The following is a 19672-nucleotide window of genomic DNA, read 5'->3' as shown; positions in this document are numbered from 1 at the left end:
AGTGACATATTATAACCGGACCTACAGTGTGGCCATATGGGCAGAGGGGAGGTGAAATCTAATGTTGATAAATGTAAAGTCATGCACCTTAAATTGATCAGTGGTAGAGCAACATATAAATTAACCCCCCTGGCGTTACAATAAATTCGCCAGGGGGGCAGCGCAGGGGGGTGGCGATCGGTATGTATACGCATCTAGCAAAGTGCTAGCTGCGTGTAACAAAAAAAATATGATGGAAATCGGCCCACCAGGGCCTGAGAAATCCTCCACGGTGGCATAGCCCGAACTCAGTTCGGGATTACCGCCAAGGAGGTTAAAAAATGGGAGCAGGAACAAATGGCGCACAACTCCGCCGTATCATTATGGCGCCGCCATTCAAGTCATTCGTAAATGCTGTTTTAACGGCTTCAATGGTAACATTATGCTACTCGGGGCTTTTAAGTTATAACAGTATTTATCATTGCTGTTAAAATGGAAAACACTGTTATCAAATACATTTTATTACCAGTAATTCAATTTTGAAGCTCAAGCGATGGTGCTAATATAAATTGTAATACATACAAATGCGCTAAAAAAAATTTAAATAACACAAATGTGGAGTGAAAGAGGCCGCTGATTTTAGCGTTTAATATCAAAGCCCCACAAGTGAAAGAAACACTACATTTTCAGGATATGTTAAGGAGGACAGTGGACACAAGAAGAAGAAAACATTCAAAAAGACCTTGTAGTTTTTGAGAAAACTGATGTTAAATGTAGAGGAAGAAAGTCTATATAAATGTATTTATTTATTTATTTATATATACAGTATGTTCAGAGTGTGGGAAATTAAAAAAAAATTACATGGGGGCCCCCCTCCCGAGCCTCTTTAACCCCTTGCCCCCCCTGGCAGGCTGGGATAGCCAGAATGTTGAGCCCCGGCCATGGCCATGTGGGGCTTCGCACCCTTAGCTATACCAGTCCACATGGTCCATGGTATGGCTGTTGCTCTGGAGGAGAGGAAGGCCAAGCCTCCCCCTCTCCCCTAGTGCCCTAGTGCAATCCATTAACAAGGGGCTCTTCCCCACCTCCACAACACAGTTCCCATTCTTTGATCTTAGTCCCTGCATGAATGACCGCAGCTGTCTATGAGACGGCGCCGTCATTCACAAAACCCGTCCATGCAGTGCTTCCTGTTTGCGTATTAATAGTACGCATACGGAAGTCATCTGCAAGGACATCTTGTGGCCAAATAGTAAAATTACATCTGCATTTTTTTTCCAATATTTTTTCCTATTTTTACTTTTTAAATCAACCTCTGACCTCCCACACTCCCCAATAGTTACTGTAATGATCGCTGCTGCAGCAGCTATTACTGGAAGTAGTAGTGCTGCAGCTCAGGCAGTTCTGATCTATTTCCATGCAAGCTGCATAGCTTTGTCTGTCTTTCCCTGCTGTCAGCTTGTGACTGATTATCATTCACCTGTGTGGGAATCTGCATGTCTGCTCCCATTGGATGACCTCAGTATAAAGATCTGCTTCCTGCAGGGTTTCCTTGGGTTTTCATAGCTTCAGCTTAAGCCTGCCTTGCTGTCGCTTTAGCCCCCGATCGTGTTTCTTGTTCTAAAGATACTTTGCTGGTCTTTGCATCATATATTGGTTCATTGCCAATATATATGCATACCAGCACGTTTATTATTTTCCTTGTATTTGTGTTACGTTAATACATCAGTGTCGCTGATGTATACGTACACGAACTGTTTATATCCTGTGTGCAGTTAGTCAGCTTTCCAGCACGTTTTGGTAGGTTGCGCGTACCGTGACCACCCGTGCTGAGGTAGTTACCCTGCTCCTGGTTCTGTTTGTGGAATGCGTTCATCTCTGCGAAGAGATAACGAATCCTTCTGAATCCTGTTCTGTTACTGTTTGTGGATTGCGTTCATCTCTGCGAAGAGATAACGAATCCTTCTGAATCCTGTTCTGTTACTGTTTGTGGATTGCGTTCATCTCTGCGAAGAGATAGCGAATCCTTCTGAGTCCTGTTCCCTGTGTTACTCCATTCCTAGTCAGCGTTCCTGCTTATGTCATATATCGGTTCATTGCCGATATATACATATGTTAGTCAGACGTTACAAATAGTTTCATTGATAGCTGTAATTGTAATACGCTAGGAAAACATACTTATTGTATATTTATCTGTGTTACGTTCATCTATCTTAATCCTGCTATTTTCTGACTATCCTGTCCTGTCTTTGTGAGGCACGCCATCGCCGCATCGCATTGGCTGCCTCATTCCAGTCTGTCTGGTTTTGGACGCTTGCTGTCGCTAAGTAGCCGCTAGCTAGCAAGCGTTCATTCTGTCTACCTGTCCTGTTCTCCTCAGTTCTGGTTTATGCGCTCAGCGCTACTTTGCGCTGAGACGTTATAACGAAAGCATTGTTTGTGGCTGTCAGATCTGCACTGGCTCTGTGCGCCACAATCTCCTATTGGAGTCAGTCCTCCCCTCCACTATACTAGGGATAGCCTGTTTCCTTGTGCTAGTGTGTGTACCTCCTCCACGCCAGCTCATGCGTTGCATGCTGACTGTGGAGAATACACCACCAAGCGTTACAGTTACCAATTTAGAAAAAAATTACAAAAAAAACCATAATAAATAGTTACCTTAGGATTGAACTTTTTTTTTAATATGTATGTCAAGAGGGTATATTACTATTACCTTATAAATTATGGGCTTGTAATTAGGGATGAACGCAAAACTGACAAAATGCACCTTTATTTCCAAATGCAATATTGGCGTAATACATTGTAGTAGGGAAAAAATTTAAATGTTGCACTAACCGGGACAAATTGGCAAATAAAAGGTGTGGGTTTTAATTACGTTAGCATGTATTATTTTAAAATTATAATGGACAAAAACTGAGAAATAATGAATTTTTCCAATTTGTTTCTTATTTTTCCTGATAAAACACTTTTAGAATAAAATAATTCTTAGCAAAAAGTGCCCCGCAAAGAAAGTGAAAAAAACAAGATAGAGATTGTTTTGTTGTGATAAATAGTAATAAAGTTATAGGCGAATGAATGGAAGTAGCGCTGACAGGTAAAAATTGCTCTTTTTTTTTAGGGGAAAATAACCCTTCGAGGTGAAGTGGTTAATATGTTTTGTACTGTACATACACATGTTTATCTCATCATGTCACATGTTGCCTGGGGTACACTTAAAGACCCTATTCAATCATATGGTACAGTGATCTGCAAACTTGGCTCTCCAGCTGTTAAGGAACTAGAAGTCCCACAATGCATTGCGGGAGTCTGACAGCCAGTGTCATGGTTGATAAAAGCAAATGCGTTGTGGGACTTGTAGTTTCTTAACCATTTCAGCCCACTGGTATTTTTCAGCTTATGGACGAGAGGAATTTTCACCTGTCAGCACTCCTCCCATTCATTCCCCAATAACTTTATCACTACTTATCACAACAAAATTATCTATACCTTGTTTTTTCAGTCACCAATTAGGCTTTCTTTGGGTGGTACATTATGCTAAGAATTATTCTAAATGTATTATGATGGGAATAATAAGAAAAAAATGAAAAAAATTCTTATTTCATTATTTTTCAGTTTTCAGCCATGATAGTTTTAAAATAATTCATGCTACCTTAATTAAAATCCACACATTTTATTTGGGCATTTGTCCCGGTTATTGCAACGTTAAAATTATATCCCTAGTACAATGTGTGGTGACAATATTTTATTTGGAAATAAAGGTGCATTTTTTCAGTTTTACATCCATCACCAATTTTTAGCCCATTAGTAAATAATGATATGCCCTCTTAGGGCCCGTTTCCACTATTGTGGTGCGGAATAGCTGGTAATTCACCACTGACAAAATCGCATGCGGATGCGATTCCGCATGCGTTTTTTTCCCGCGATTTCGCATAGGTTAGGGTATATGCGATTTTAACCACGTCACTGCCTGTGTTAATTTACATTAGTTTCTATGCGAAATCGCACGCAAAATCGCGGGAAAAACGCATGCCAAAACATGGCCTGACATACCACTGCTATGCAGACGACACCCAACTATATCTTTCCTTCAAGCCTGGTGTGACAGATCCAACTCTAACTATAAACGCCTGCTTACGTGAACTACAGCAATGGATGAATGACAACTGGCTGAAACTAAATGCAGACAAAACTGAAGTCCTTTTGATTGGAGGGCAGAGCATGATAACAAAACAACTTAACTTGCAGTCTTCACCACTGGGAATAGGAGGCACGGATCTACGCAGCTCTGATCATGTGCGTAGCCTGGGAGTTCTAATTGATGGGGATTTAAACTTCAGAACTCAAATCTCTGCTGTGGTGAAATCATCCTATTTTCACCTGAAGAACATTGCAAAAATCAAGCACCTCATACCCCCAGAAGATCTGCCAACCTTAGTCCACGCCTTCATCACATCCCGACTGGACTACTGCAATGCTCTCTACACTGGCCTTCCAAAAAAGGCCTTGTACCGCCTACAGCTGATACAGAATACTGCTGCCAGACTGCTAACCAACCAACCCCGTCACTGCCACATAACGCCAGTCCTGCATTCCCTTCACTGGCTACCTATAGAATGGAGGGTCCTATTCAAGATCGGCCTACTGACATTTAAATCCCTGAATAATCTAGGCCCTGGATACATGAAAGATATGTTACAGCTGCGTAGCAATCCCCGCATTCTCAGATCCACAGGTTCTAATAATCTAGTCATACCCAGAGTCCACTTAGAAACTTTTGGTCCCAGAGCCTTCTGTCATGCTGCCCCTACGTTTTGGAACTCCTTACCTCAACAGATCAGGACAGCCCCATCCCTGGACGTGTTTAAATCCAGACTGAAAACCCACCTGTTCAGTCTGGCATTTGCAGAAATATAACTTTTGTTGTGTGAATACTTCATCCTACTAATTACTGAATCTGAGAGAGCCTAAGCGCTTTGAGTCCTATGGGAGAAAAGCGCTATACAAATGTTATTGTATTGTATTGTATTGTATTTCCCTATTCAATGCATTGTGTGCGATACACATAGCAGTGTGCAAATTCTGACGGCTCTGCTGTGCAGATTTTTCCCGCACAGAAAAACGCTCAGCACTTCGGACAAGTGGAAACAGGCTCATCCACTTGTATTGGCTACGCGATAGTGGAAACAGGCCCTTATAGATATTCATTTTTTTCCCCCTAAAGTTAGTAGGTGTAATTTACTATTTGGCCATAAGATGTCCTATTAGTGTACTTTGTACTCTACATAGGATACAATGTGTCGTTACTTTGTAACTAAGGAAGTGAAGCAGGTTTCGGCAGGATATTATGAATGGGAACATTATTTCCATTCATAAATTTAATGATCGGGTGGCGGAAACCGGCTTAAATCATGGCGGGAGGCAGCACGGCAGCTCTATGTAAGAATAAACACTGTTTTTGAACAAAAACAGTGCTTATTCTCGGCGGACATGCTCGGATTGGCACAGGGGACTTTTGTCCCCTGCAGCCAATCTCCCCCTGCTAACAGCAGCAGCGCGATTGCGGGCATTTCCCTGCAGACCACCCAAACTGCAGGGACGTGACTACCACATCCCTGCGGCTCTAGCAGCGGCCGCTGCGGACGTGCAGCTCATAAATGGTTAACAGTTGGAGAGCCAAGTTTGCAGATCACTGATATAGTAGACTGCAGTAAATTATTCAGGATACCCACTTTTACATTAATTATCCTATAAATATGTTTATATTGGTATATAGCTCCACCCTCCAAGTGATGCTTAGCCTTGGCAGTTTAGGTATGCAGAATTTTCCTGCCATAGCATTTTAGGAGACCAGTTATATGTTCTACTGGCCTTGGAACTGTTAGTAAATAAACATTCTGCAGAGATCATCTGACAGGACAAAAGATTTTACCACCTGTAAATTGGGGGTAAGGAAAGACTTTACAGTAGGTAGACACTGACTAAATAACCAGGGCTGTAGAGTTGGTACAAAAATCATCCGACTCCAACTTCGACTCCGACTCCTCAGTTTATGAAACTACCGACTCCAACTCCGACTCCAGATACCCAAAATGGCTCAGACTCCTTAGTCTAATACTTACCGGGGCTGTGAATTTGGTAAAAAAAATCATCCAACTCCGACTTCCGACTCCTCAGTTTAGGAAACCACCGACTCCAACTCCAGGTACCCAAAATTGCTTAGATTCCTCGACTCCAACTCCAACTCCGACTCCACAGCCCTGTAAATAACCACTGCTTGCCACTAGAGATGGGCCGAACCTCCGATTTTTAGGTTCGCGAACCGGGTTCGCGAACTTTCGCGGAAGGTTCGGTTCGCGTAAAAGTTCGCGAACCGCAATAGACTTCAATGGGGATGCGAACTTTGAAAAAAAAAAAAATTATGCTGGCCACAAAACTGATGGAAAAGATGTTTCAAGGGGTCTAACACCTGGAGGGGGGCATGGCGGAGTGGGATACACGCCAAAAGTCCCCGGGAAAAATCTGGATTTGACGCAAAGCAGCGTTTTAAGGGCAGAAATCACATTGAATGCTAAATGACAGGCCTAAAGTGCTTTAAAACATCTTGCATGTGTATACATCAATCAGGTAGTGTAATTAAGGTACTGCTTCACACTGACACACCAAACTGTTCACTGAACAGAACAGGTATACAGTGGCGGGTTCACAGAACAGGTATGCAGTGGCAGGTTCACTGAACACAACAGGTATGCAGTGGCGGGTTCACTAAACAGGTATACAGTGGCGGGTCCACTGAACAGAACAGGTATGCAGTGGCGGGTTCACTGAACAGAACAGGTATGCAGTGGCGGGTTCACTGAACAGGTATGCAGTGGCAGGTTCACTGAACAGTACAGGTATACAGTGGCGGGTTCACTGAACACAACAGGTATGCAGTGGCGGGTTCACTGAACAGGTATACAGTGGCGGGTTCACTGAACAGAACAGGTATACAGTGGCGGGTTCACAGAACAGGTATGCAGTGGCAGGTTCACTGAACACAACAGGTATGCAGTGGCGGGTTCACTAAACAGGTATACAGTGGCGGGTCCACTGAACAGAACAGGTATGCAGTGGCGGGTTCACTGAACACAACAGGTATGCAGTGGTGGGTTCACTGAACAGGTATGCAGTGGTGGGTTCACAGAACAGGTATGCAGTGGTGGGTTCACAGAACAGGTATGCAGTGGTGGGTTCACAGAACAGGTATGCAGTAGCGGGTTCACAGAACAGGTATGCAGTGGCGGGTTCACTGAACAGGTATGCAGTGGTGGGTTCACTGAACAGGTATGCAGTGGTGGGTTCACAGTACAGGTATGCAGTGGTGGGTTCACAGTACAGGTATGCAGTGGTGGGTTCACAGAACAGGTATGCAGTGGCGGGTTCACTGAACAGGTATGCAGTGGTGGGTTCACTGAACAGGTATGCAGTGGTGGGTTCACTGAACAGGTATGCAGTGGTGGGTTCACAGTACAGGTATGCAGTGGTGGGTTCACAGAACAGTATGCAGTGGTGGGTTCACTGAACAGGTATGCAGTGGTGGGTTCACAGTACAGGTATGCAGTGGTGGGTTCACAGAACAGGTATGCAGCCAGGAACAAGTTAAGCCTAACTAATCTTTCCCTATGAGAGACAGTCTGCAGCAGCTCGCCCTACTCTCACTAATGCAGGCACACAAGTGACCGTAATGGCCGCCGCTGCCTGCCTTATATAAGGGGGGGTGGGGCTCCAGGGGCTAGTGTAGCCTAATTGGCTACACTGGGCCTGCTGACTGTGATGTAGAGGGTCAAAGTTGACCCTCAAGGTGCATTATGGGGCGAACCGAACTTCCGCAAACGTTCGCCTGCGGGACGCGAACGCGAACCACTGAAGGTCGCGTGGAACCGTTCGCCGGCGAACCGTTCGGCCCATCTCTACTTGCCACAACACTGCTGATACTACCACTACCCATCGGAACTTCCTTTGCACTGCTGCCACCCTACCAGGCTCCCTTAGCACCGCTGCTACCCACCATAACGGTTCTCATACCTCCGGCTGCACTGCCACTGCTAACCACAATAGACTGGATTTGCTGTTAGTAGCTCATGTGCAATGTCCAGGTCCGGCCCGCTCATGAGGCGGAGTGAAACTTTTGCCTCAGGCGGCACATTTCTAGGGGCGGCATCCGCCCGTCGGTGGGTGCGGGGAGCCGGCCGCCGAGCTGGAGGTGTAGCGGGCAGGACGGGGGTTCTGTTACATCTGCTGCTGGGTGCCTCCTTGTGAGTTCTTATACCTCTGAATTGTCACAACAAATCAAGAAACCTGATAAAAAGCAGCTTCCTTACCTCTTCTGACCACATACATCAGGCAGAGAAGAAACACCAAGACTGGGATAAGACTTATCAGAGTGTAGAGGATGCTTAAATCTCTCTTTTCTAGGAAAACACACAAAACATCATTAATAACTAGAGATGACGAGCACAAATTTCACATAATTGTAATTTTGCATTCTAATTCACAATTACGATGCGAAATCTGATTGCAAAATCTTGTGAAAATTCGTAATTAATTTTGCATGTAAACATAATCAGGAACCGTAATTTCGCAATTTTGTGTAATTTTCCCGCAATATCGTGCCAATTTTAGTGGTTATTAGCAAAGCCCCCATATGTGCTATCGGCATAAAAATTGCTACATATGTTAAGGAGAATAGTGAGACTAAGAAAAAAAAAGACCTTGGAATTTATGAGATAAAAAGGTTTTGAAAATGCAAAGGAAAAATGGTTTTTAAACAGTCATATTTCTGAGTATAAAAACCATTTTTCCTTTGCATTTTAACCAGTTAATCCTATCTGGACAACTATAGTCGTCCAGATAGGAGCTGCTGAGCTCTAAGGCTAGGTTTAGTGTTGGGCGAACAGTGTTCGCCACTGTTCGGGTTCTGCAGAACATCACCCTGTTCGGGTGATGTTCGAGTTCGGCCGAACACCTTATGGTGTTCGGCCAAACTGTTCGGCCATATGGCCGAACTAAGAGCGCATGGCCGAACGTTACCCGAACGTTCGGCTAGCGCTGTGATTGGCCGAACGGGTCACGTGTAGTGTTGGGCGAACATCTAGATGTTCGGGTTCGGGCCGAACATGGCCGCGATGTTCGGGTGTTCGAGCCGAACTCCGAACATAATGGAAGTCAATGGGGACCCGAACTTTCATGCTTTGTAAAGCCTCCTTATATGCTACATACCCCAAATTTACAGGGTATGTGCACCTTGGGAGTGGGTACAAGAGGAAAAAAAATTTAGCAAAAAGAGCTTATAGTTTTTGAGAAAATCGATTTTAAAGTTTCAAAGGGAAAACTGTCTTTTAAATGCGGGAAATGTCTGTTTTCTTTGCACAGGTAACATGCTTTTTGTCGGCATGCAGTCATAAATGTAATACATATAAGAGGTTCCAGGAAAAGGGACCGGTAACGCTAACCCAGCAGCAGCACACGTGATGGAACAGGAGGAGGGTGGCGCAGGAGGAGAAGGCCACGCTTTGAGACACAACAACCCAGGCCTTGCATGAGGACAAGAAGCGTGTGGATAGCAATTTGCGTTTTGTCGCCATGCATTTATAAATGTAATACAGATGAGAGGTTCAATAAACAGGGACCGGAAACGCTAACCCATCACAGATGATCATTGTTCATGTTACTTGGTTGGGGTCCGGGAGTGTTGCGTAGTCGTTTCCAATCCAGGATTGATTCATTTTAATTTGAGTCAGACGGTCTGCATTTTCTGTGGAGAGGCGGATACGCCGATCTGTGACGATGCCTCCGGCAGCACTGAAACAGCGTTCCGACATAACGCTGGCTGCCGGGCAAGCCAGCACCTCTATTGCGTACATTGCCAGTTTGTGCCAGGTGTCTAGCTTCGATACCCAATAGTTGAAGGGTGCAGATGGATTGTTCAACACAGCTATGCCATCTGACATGTAGTCCTTGACCATCTTCTCCAGGCGATCGGTGTTGGAGGTGGATCTGCACGCTTGCTGTTCTGTGTGCTGCTGCATGGGTGTCAGAAAATTTTCCCACTCCAAGGACACTGCCGATACCATTCCCTTTTGGGCACTAGCTGCGGCTTGTGTTGTTTGCTGCCCTCCTGGTCGTCCTGGGTTTGCGGAAGTCAGTCTGTCGGCGTACAACTGGCTAGAGGAGGGGGAGGATGTCAATCTCCTCTTTAAAGTCTCCACAAGGGCCTGCTGGTATTCTTCCATTTTGACCTGTCTGGCTCTTTCTTCAAGCAGTTTTGGAACATTGTGTTTGTACCGTGGATCCAGAAGGGTATAAACCCAGTAATTGGTGTTGTCCAGAATGCGCACAATGCGTGGGTCGCGTTCAATGCAGTCCTAGGCCGAAGAGGTCATAGCCTAGGGTCACAAAAACCTGTTTATTTGGGCTATTTCAATGGTAGTGATGGTGACGTACATAAATCCCAGCCATGGCCGTTAGCAACGTCTAAATTTCACGAAATGTCTCATGCAGGTAGAAGACATATTGTTAGACTTGGATTCCAAAGATGGGGTCCCTACATCTCTGCAAACCAGAGTTACAGGGGTCCAAAATTGGTAAAATCCCCCATAGGCTTTCATTGGGCCTCCTATTTACAGTTCCAAAATCTCACATCTTTTCAAAGGGCAATTGATCAGCAGTGGCAAATTTTCTAGCATTGTAGGAACCCTTAGGGGGAACATGACTGGTGAGTTTCGGGCCCCTAGGCCGAAGAGGTCATAGCCTAGGGTCACAAAAACCTGTTTATTTGGGCTATTTCAATGGTAGTGATGGTGACGTACATAAATCTCAGCTATGGCCGTTAGCAACGTCTGAATTTCACGAAATGTCTCATGCAGGTAGAAGACATATTGTTAGATTTGGATTCCAAAGATGGGGTCCCTACATCTCTGCAAACCAGAGTTACAGGGGTCCAAAATTGATAAAATCCCCCATAGGCTTTCATTGGGCCTACTATTTACCGTTCCAAAATCTCACACCATTTCAAAGGGCAATGGCTCAGCAGTGGCAAAACTCACCAGTCACGGCCATAGCTGAGATTTATGTACGTCACCACCATCACTACCATTGAAATACCCCAAATAAACAGGTTTTTGTGACCCTAGGCTATGACCTCTTTGGCTTCCCCCTAAGGGTCCCTACAATGCTAGAAAATTTGGTACTGCTGAGCCATTGCCCTTTGAAAAGATGTGAGATTTTGGAAAGTGAAATAGGGAGGCAATAAAAGTCTATGGGGGATTTTACCAATTTTGGACCCCTGTAACTCTGGTTTGCAGAGATGTAGGGACCCCATCTTTGGAATCCAAGTCTAACAATATGTCTTCTACCTGCATGAGACATTTCGTGAAATTCAGACGTTGCTAACGGCCATGGCTGAGATTTATGTACGTCACCATCACTACCATTGAAATAGCCCAAATAAACAGGTTTTTGTGACCCTAGGCTATGACCTCTTTGGCCTAGGGGCCCAAAACTCACCAGTTATGTTCCCCCTAAGGGTCCCTACAATGCTAGAAAATTTGGTACTGCTGAGCCATTGCCCTTTGAAAAGATGTGAGATTTTGGAAAGTGAAATAGGGAGGCAATGAAAGTCTATGGGGGATTTTATCAATTTTGGACCCCTGTCACTCTGGTTTGCAGAGATGTAGGGACCCCATCTTTGGAATCCAAGTCTAACAATATGTCTTCTACCTGCATGAGACATTTCGTGAAATTCAGACGTTGCTAACGGCCATAGCTGAGATTTATGTACGTCACCACCATCACTACCATTGAAATAGCCCAAATAAACAGGTTTTTGTGACCCTAAGCTATGACCTCTTTGGCCTAGGGGCCCGAAACTCACCAGTCATGTTCCCCCTAAGGGTCCCTACAATGCTAGAAAATTTGGTACTGCTCAGCCATTGCCCTTTGAAAAGATGTGAGATTTTGGAAAGTGATATAGGGAGGCAATGAAAGTCTATGGGGGATTTTACCAATTTTGGACCCCTGTAACTCTGGTTTGCAGAGATGTAGGGACCCCATCTTTGGAATCCAAGTCTAACAATATGTCTTCTACCTGCATGAGACATTTCGTGAAATTCAGACGTTGCTAACGGCCATAGCTGAGATTTATGTACGTCACCACCATCACTACCATTGAAATACCCCAAATAAACAGGTTTTTGTGACCCTAGGCTATGACCTCTTTGGCCTAGAGGCCCGAAACTCACCAGTCATGTTCCCCCTAAGGGTCCCTACAATGCTAGAAAATTTGGTACTGCTGAGCCATTGCCCTTTGAAAAGATGTGAGATTTTGGAAAGTGAAATAGGGAGGCAATGAAAGTCTATGAGGGATTTTCCAATTTTGGACCCCTGTAACTCTGGTTTGCAGAGATGTAGGGACCCCATCTTTGGAATCCAAGTCTAACAATATGTCTTCTACCTGCATGAGACATTTCGTGAAATTCAGACGTTGCTAACAGCCATAGCTGAGATTTATGTACGTCACCACCATCACTACCATTGAAATAGCCCAAATAAACAGGTTTTTGTGACCCTAGGCTATGACCTCTTTGGCCTAGGGGCCCGAAACTCACCAGTCATGTTCCCCTTAAGGGTCCCTACAATGCTAGAAAATTTGGTACTGCTGAGCCATTGCCCTTTGAAAAGATGTGAGATTTTGGAAAGTGAAATAGGGAGGCAATGAAAGTCTATGGGGGATTTTACCAATTTTGGACCCCTGTAACTCTGGTTTGCAGAGATGTAGGGACCCCATCTTTGGAATCCAAGTCTAACAATATGTCTTCTACCTGCATGAGACATTTCGTGAAATTCAGACGTTGCTAACGGCCATAGCTGAGATTTATGTACGTCACCACCATCACTACCATTGAAATAGCCCAAATAAACAGGTTTTTGTGACCCTAGGCTATGACCTCTTTGGCCTAGGGGCCCGAAACTCACCAGTCATGTTCCCCCTAAGGGTCCCTACAATGCTAAAAAATTTGTTACTGCTGAGCCATTGCCCTTTGAAAAGATGTGAGATTTTGGAAAGTGAAATAGGGAGGCAATGAAAGTCTATGAGGGATTTTCCAATTTTGGACCCCTGTAACTCTGGTTTGCAGAGATGTAGGGACCCCATCTTTGGAATCCAAGTCTAACAATATGTCTTCTACCTGCATGAGACATTTCGTGAAATTCAGACGTTGCTAACAGCCATAGCTGAGATTTATGTACGTCACCACCATCACTACCATTGAAATAGCCCAAATAAACAGGTTTTTGTGACCCTAGGCTATGACCTCTTTGGCCTAGGGGCCCGAAACTCACCAGTCATGTTCCCCTTAAGGGTCCCTACAATGCTAGAAAATTTGGTACTGCTGAGCCATTGCCCTTTGAAAAGATGTGAGATTTTGGAAAGTGAAATAGGGAGGCAATGAAAGTCTATGGGGGATTTTACCAATTTTGGACCCCTGTAACTCTGGTTTGCAGAGATGTAGGGACCCCATCTTTGGAATCCAAGTCTAACAATATGTCTTCTACCTGCATGAGACATTTCGTGAAATTCAGACGTTGCTAACGGCCATAGCTGAGATTTATGTACGTCACCACCATCACTACCATTGAAATAGCCCAAATAAACAGGTTTTTGTGACCCTAGGCTATGACCTCTTTGGCCTAGGGGCCCGAAACTCACCAGTCATGTTCCCCCTAAGGGTCCCTACAATGCTAGAAAATTTGGTACTGCTCAGCCATTGCCCTTTGAAAAGATGTGAGATTTTGGAAAGTGAAATAGGGAGGCAATGAAAGTCTATGGGGGATTTTACCAATTTTGGACCCCTGTAACTCTGGTTTGCAGAGATGTAGGGACCCCATCTTTGGAATCCAAGTCTAACAATATGTCTTCTACCTGCATGAGACATTTCGTGAAATTCAGACGTTGCTAACGGCCATAGCTGAGATTTATGTACATCACCATCACTACCATTGAAATAGCCCAAATAAACAGGTTTTTGTGACCCTAGGCTATGACCTCTTTGGCCTAGGGGCCCGAAACTCACCAGTCATGTTCCCCCTAAGGGTCCCTACAATGCTAGAAAATTTGGTACTGCTGATCAATTGCCCTTTGAAAAGATGTGAGATTTTGGAAAGTGAAATAGGGAGGCAATGAAAGTCTATGGGGGATTTTACCAATTTTGGACCCCTGTAACTCTGGTTTGCAGAGATGTAGGGACCCCATCTTTGGAATCCAAGTCTAACAATATGTCTTCTACCTGCATGAGACATTTCGTGAAATTCAGACGTTGCTAACAGCCATGGCTGAGATTTATGTACGTCACCATCACTACCATTGAAATAGCCCAAATAAACAGGTTTTTGTGACCCTAGGCTATGACCTCTTCGGCCTAGGACTGCATTGAACGCGACCCACGCATTGTGCGCATTCTGGACAACACCAATTACTGGGTTTATACCCTTCTGGATCCACGGTACAAACACAATGTTCCAAAACTGCTTGAAGAAAGAGTCCGACAGGTCAAAATGGAAGAATACCAGCAGGCCCTTGTGGAGACTTTAAAGAGGAGATTGACATCCTCCCCCTCCTCTAGCCAGTTGTACGCCGACAGACTGACTTCCGCAAACCCAGGACGACCAGGAGGGCAGCAAACAACACAAGCCGCAGCTAGTGCCCAAAAGGGAATGGTATCGGCAGTGTCCTTGGAGTGGGAAAATTTTCTGACACCCATGCAGCAGCACACAGAACAGCAAGCGTGCAGATCCACCTCCAACACCGATCGCCTGGAGAAGATGGTCAAGGACTACATGTCAGATGGCATAGCTGTGTTGAACAATCCATCTGCACCCTTCAACTATTGGGTATCGAAGCTAGACACCTGGCACAAACTGGCAATGTACGCAATAGAGGTGCTGGCTTGCCCAGCAGCCAGCGTTATGTCGGAACGCTGTTTCAGTGCTGCCGGAGGCATCGTCACAGATCGGCGTATCCGCCTCTCCACAGAAAATGCAGACCGTCTGACTCAAATTAAAATGAATCAATCCTGGATTGGAAACGACTACGCAACACTCCCGGACCCCAACCAAGTAACATGAACAATGAACATCTGTGATGGGTTAGCGTTTCCGGTCCCTGTTTATTGAACCTCTCATCTGTATTACATTTATGACTGCATGGCGACAAAACGCAAATTGCTATCCGCACGCTTCTTGTCCTCATGCAAGGCCTGGGTTGTTGTGTCTCAAAGCGTGGCCTTCTCCTCCTGCGCCACCCTCCTCCTGTTCCATCACGTGTGCTGCTGCTGGGTTAGCGTTACCGGTCCCTTTTCCTGGAACCTCTTGTATGTATTACATTTATGACTGCATGCCGACAAAAAGCATGTTACCTGTGCAAAGAAAACAGACATTTCCCACATTTAAAAGACAGTTTTCCTTTTGAAACTTTAAAATCGATTTTCTCAAAAACTATAAGCTCTTTTTGCTAATTTTTTTCCCTCTTGTACCCACTCCCAAGGTGCACATACCCTGCAAATTTGGGGTATGTAGCATGTAAGGAAGCTTTACAAAGCACGAAAGTTTGGGTCCCCATTGACTTTCATTATGTTCGGAGTTCGGGTCGAACACCCGAACATCGCGGCGATGTTCGGCGAACGTTCGCGAACCCGAACATCTAGGTGTTCGCCCAACACTAGCTAGGTTCACAGTGCTCAGTTGCATTGCAGAAAAATTATGCTTGTCAACTAAAGGTGGCCACTAATGATCAAATTTCTAGCGAAAAATCGTTTGAGCGATCAGAAATTCTGATCGGAAGTGAAATATTGTAATACATCGGTCACTACACCATCAACGAACCAATCTTTGCTTCCTATCTATCACAACCAACAAGAAAATCCAAATTTTGGTTCGACGAAAATTCATTCGGACGACATTTTTTCACTCGTTCATGTAATAGATAGCGGAGATACCGCCGCAGAGACAAGCGGCATGGCGGCTATCTCCGCGTATCAGCCGGCGGCCTCTGCCGCGCAGGTACATGCTGGTGCTCTGCCTGGTCCTTCTATTGCACATAGGTTAGCGACAGGACCTTTATGCGAATAGAAGGGGAGTCAGCTGATCTGTCTAGTCAGCTGACTCCAAAGGTACTTTGGATTGGCTGAGTGATGGGGGTGGCGCTGCGGGGCATCTCTGTATATATAGTACTAGTCTGTCAGTCGGAGCAGTGCTTTTCAGCGCTGCTAGATTTGGGCGCAGCCGGCGCCTCCATAGACTACAATAGGAATCATTCCTATTGCAGCGCTCAGTGAGTAACGTCGGCTCCGTCAGAAGACGGAGCCGAAGTTGCTTAAAAACATAATAATTTGGCCTCCAGCAATCGCTGGAAGCCGAATTATTTCATTCCCCCACTATCCATGTCGGCCTGGAGGGGGAATAGTAATTAAATCGGCCCGGACTTGTGCAGAAGCAGGATCAGCTATATACCGCTGTATCCTGCGCCCAAGTCTACCGGCGCCGATTTCAAATGTACTCCTGTCAGTTGCCCCGTGTCTGCTGTCGCGAATGCTAACGTGTTAGCGCTCAGACCTTAGTCAGATCCCAAAGTGTGCTAGAACCAGCTGGAGCTGGGGATCCACACTTAGCCAGATTCTGTTGATAGCTTAAAGTACTAATTGCATTGTATTATTTGTTATGACCTTCTGCTTCCTTGACTATTCTCCTGCTTGTTGATTCTGTACCTCTGCTCATCTGATTCCCGTTGCCGACTCTGCCTGAACGTGACACTGAATCAGCCTTCTGTCTTTGTACTTTATCTGTCCGTACGTTGCCAACTCTGCTTGTCTGACCCTCCTGTCCTCACCAGTGGGCCTAGCCACTGGTGAGGGATCTGTAATAGTCTTCACCTGCTCCTCAGGTGAAGCTCAGCTGCAGCATTGTCTGTAGAGATGTCGCAAACCTCCGATTTTCGGTTCGCGAACCCTGTTCGCAAACCTCCGTGAAAGGTTCGGTTCACGAAAAAGTTTGCAAACCGCAATAGACTTCAATGGGGAGGAGAACTTTGAAAAATAGAAAAAATTCTGACGGCTGGAAAAATGATAGAAAACATGTTTCGAGGGCTCTAATACCTGGAGGCAGACATGATTGAGTGAAATACACATCAAAACTCCCAGGCAAAAATCTAGATTTCACAAAAACCCCTATTTTAGGCCTCCTACCCTCCTCCCTCCTACCAGAGGGAGGAGGGTCTCGTCTGCCAGAGAATTATATTATTTCAAAAGCCAGTTTACATATCATAGCTGAGAATTGAGCATCCATCTGAAAATGGCGCCTGTGAATAATGGCGCACAGTGTTGCCGCTAATCCGTTTGCCGCTTATCGCTATTTAACGTTAAAGCCTTATTGTTATTTAGCGTTAAAGCCTTATTGTTATTTAGCGTTAAAGCCTTATTGTTATTTAGCGTCAAAGCCTTATTGTTATGTAGCGTTAACACACAGAACCCTCTCTGTACCTATCCCTAACCCCTAAACCCCCCGGTGGTGCCTAACCCTAACCACCCCCCTGGTGGTGCCTAACCCTAACCACCCCCCTGGTGGTGCCTAACCCTAACCACCCCCCTGGTAGTGCCTAACCCTAACCTTGACAGTGTTACATTAAATCCATTCATCGTTTGGCAGTTAAATAACTTCTGCAGTTTGGCTTATGTAGGGCGCTATTGATAAATAACGTTAGTGTGTGCCACTATTGTTAAATAACGTTAGTGTGTGCCACTATTGATAAATAACGTTAGTGTGTGCCACTATTGATAAATAACGTTAGTGTGTGCCACTATTGATAAATAACGTTACTGTGTGCCGTTTTTCTTCTTTTTTTCCCTGTGCGCCATTATGATGCGTACTAACGATAAATAGCGATAAGCGTATCTTTTTAATGCGGCGCCATTTCTATGCATAGGCACTGTGCGCCATTATTTACTGATCCCGAGAATTGAACCCAGGAGAAAAGCGTGATATAAATGTTATTTGTCTTGTCTAATTTTTCTCTTGGATTGAGCATAAATGGTAAATGCTAGGCCAGCTTCAGTTAGTGGTGTTGTGGTACAGCAGTTGAGGTACTTGCCCACCACACAGTGAGACCTGGGTTCAATTCCCAGCCAATGTGAGTTGGCTTTTATGCTACAAATCCTTAAAGGGAACCTAAACTGAGAAAGATATGGATTTTTCCTTTTAAAATAATACCAGTTGCCTGAATCGCCTGCTGATCCTGTGTCTCTAATACTTTTAGCCACAGTCCCGGAACAAGCATGCAGATCAGGTGCTCTGACTGAAGTCAGACTGGATTAGCTGCATGCTTGTTTCAGGGTGTGATTCAGCCACAATTGCAGTCACAGAGATCAGCTGGACTGCCAGGCAACTGGTATTGTTTAACAGGAAACATCCATATCACTCTCAGTTAAGGTTCCCTTTAAGCAACCTAATGTTTCTCTTGGATTGAGCATAAATGGTAAATGCTAGGCCAGCGTCAGTTAGTGCTGTTGTGGTACAGCAGTTAAGGTACTTGCCCACCACACAGTGAGACCTGGGTTCAATTCTCAGCTATGGTATGTAAACTGGCTTTTGAAATAATATAATTCTCTGGCAGATGAGACCGTCCTCCCTCCGGTAGGAGGGTAGGAGTAATATACAAGAGCCTAATTAAACTCTCCATAGCAGAGTGTGTAGCAGCTGCCCCTTAACTAATTAGTGTAGGCAGACGAGATGAGTAAAAAGGCTCAAGGACCTTGCCTTTTATAAGGGGGGGGGGGGGGGGGCTCCAAGTGTGAGTGCAGTCTGATTGGCAATAATGTGCCTGCTGACTGTGATGTAGAGGGTCAAAGTTCTGCTCCACAGAGCATTATGGGGCGAATCGAACTTCCGCAAAAGTTCGCCTGGTGTAGGCGAACGCGAACCACCAAAGTTTGCCTGCAACCGTTCGCCGGCGAACCGTTCGCTACATCTCTAATTGTCTGTAACACCTGCTCCTCAGGTGTCCACTAGCTGCAGTATAATCTTAAACGCCTGCTCCTCAGGTGATCATCCTTTGCAGCATTGTCTGTAACACCTGCCCCTCAGGTGTCCACTAGCTGCAGTATAGTCTTAATCACCTTCTCCTCAGGTGATCAGCCTTTGCAGCATTGCCTGTAACACCTGCTCCTCAGGTGTCCACTAGCTGCAGTATAGTCTTAATCACCTGCTCCTCAGGTGATCATTCTTTGCAGCATTGCCTGTAACACCTGCTCCTCAGGTGTTCACTAACTGTACTATAGTCTGAATCGCCTGCTCCTCAGGTGATCATCCTATGCAGCACTGTCTGTAACACCTGCTCCTCAGGTGTCCACTATCTGCAGTATAGTCTTATTCATCTGCTCCTCAGGTGATCATCCTTTGTAGCTCTATCAGTGGTCCCTGCTCCTCAGGCGTCCACTGACTGCAGTACAGTCTGAATCACCTGCTCCTCAGGTGATCATTGGCTGCAGTACTGTCTGAGTCACCCGCTCCTCGGGAGATCTCCTCTTCCTCATTACTGTTGCACCAAACACTACATCACATTGGTTGTCCGGTGTGTGGCTATACTAACATTATTGGTGATTCTGCAGAT

The sequence above is a fragment of the Hyperolius riggenbachi genome, chromosome 2 (genome assembly GCF_040937935.1).
Source record: "Hyperolius riggenbachi isolate aHypRig1 chromosome 2, aHypRig1.pri, whole genome shotgun sequence".
NCBI classification, from domain to species: Eukaryota; Metazoa; Chordata; class Amphibia; order Anura; family Hyperoliidae; genus Hyperolius; species Hyperolius riggenbachi.
Note: the sequence above shows the minus strand (reverse complement) of the source record.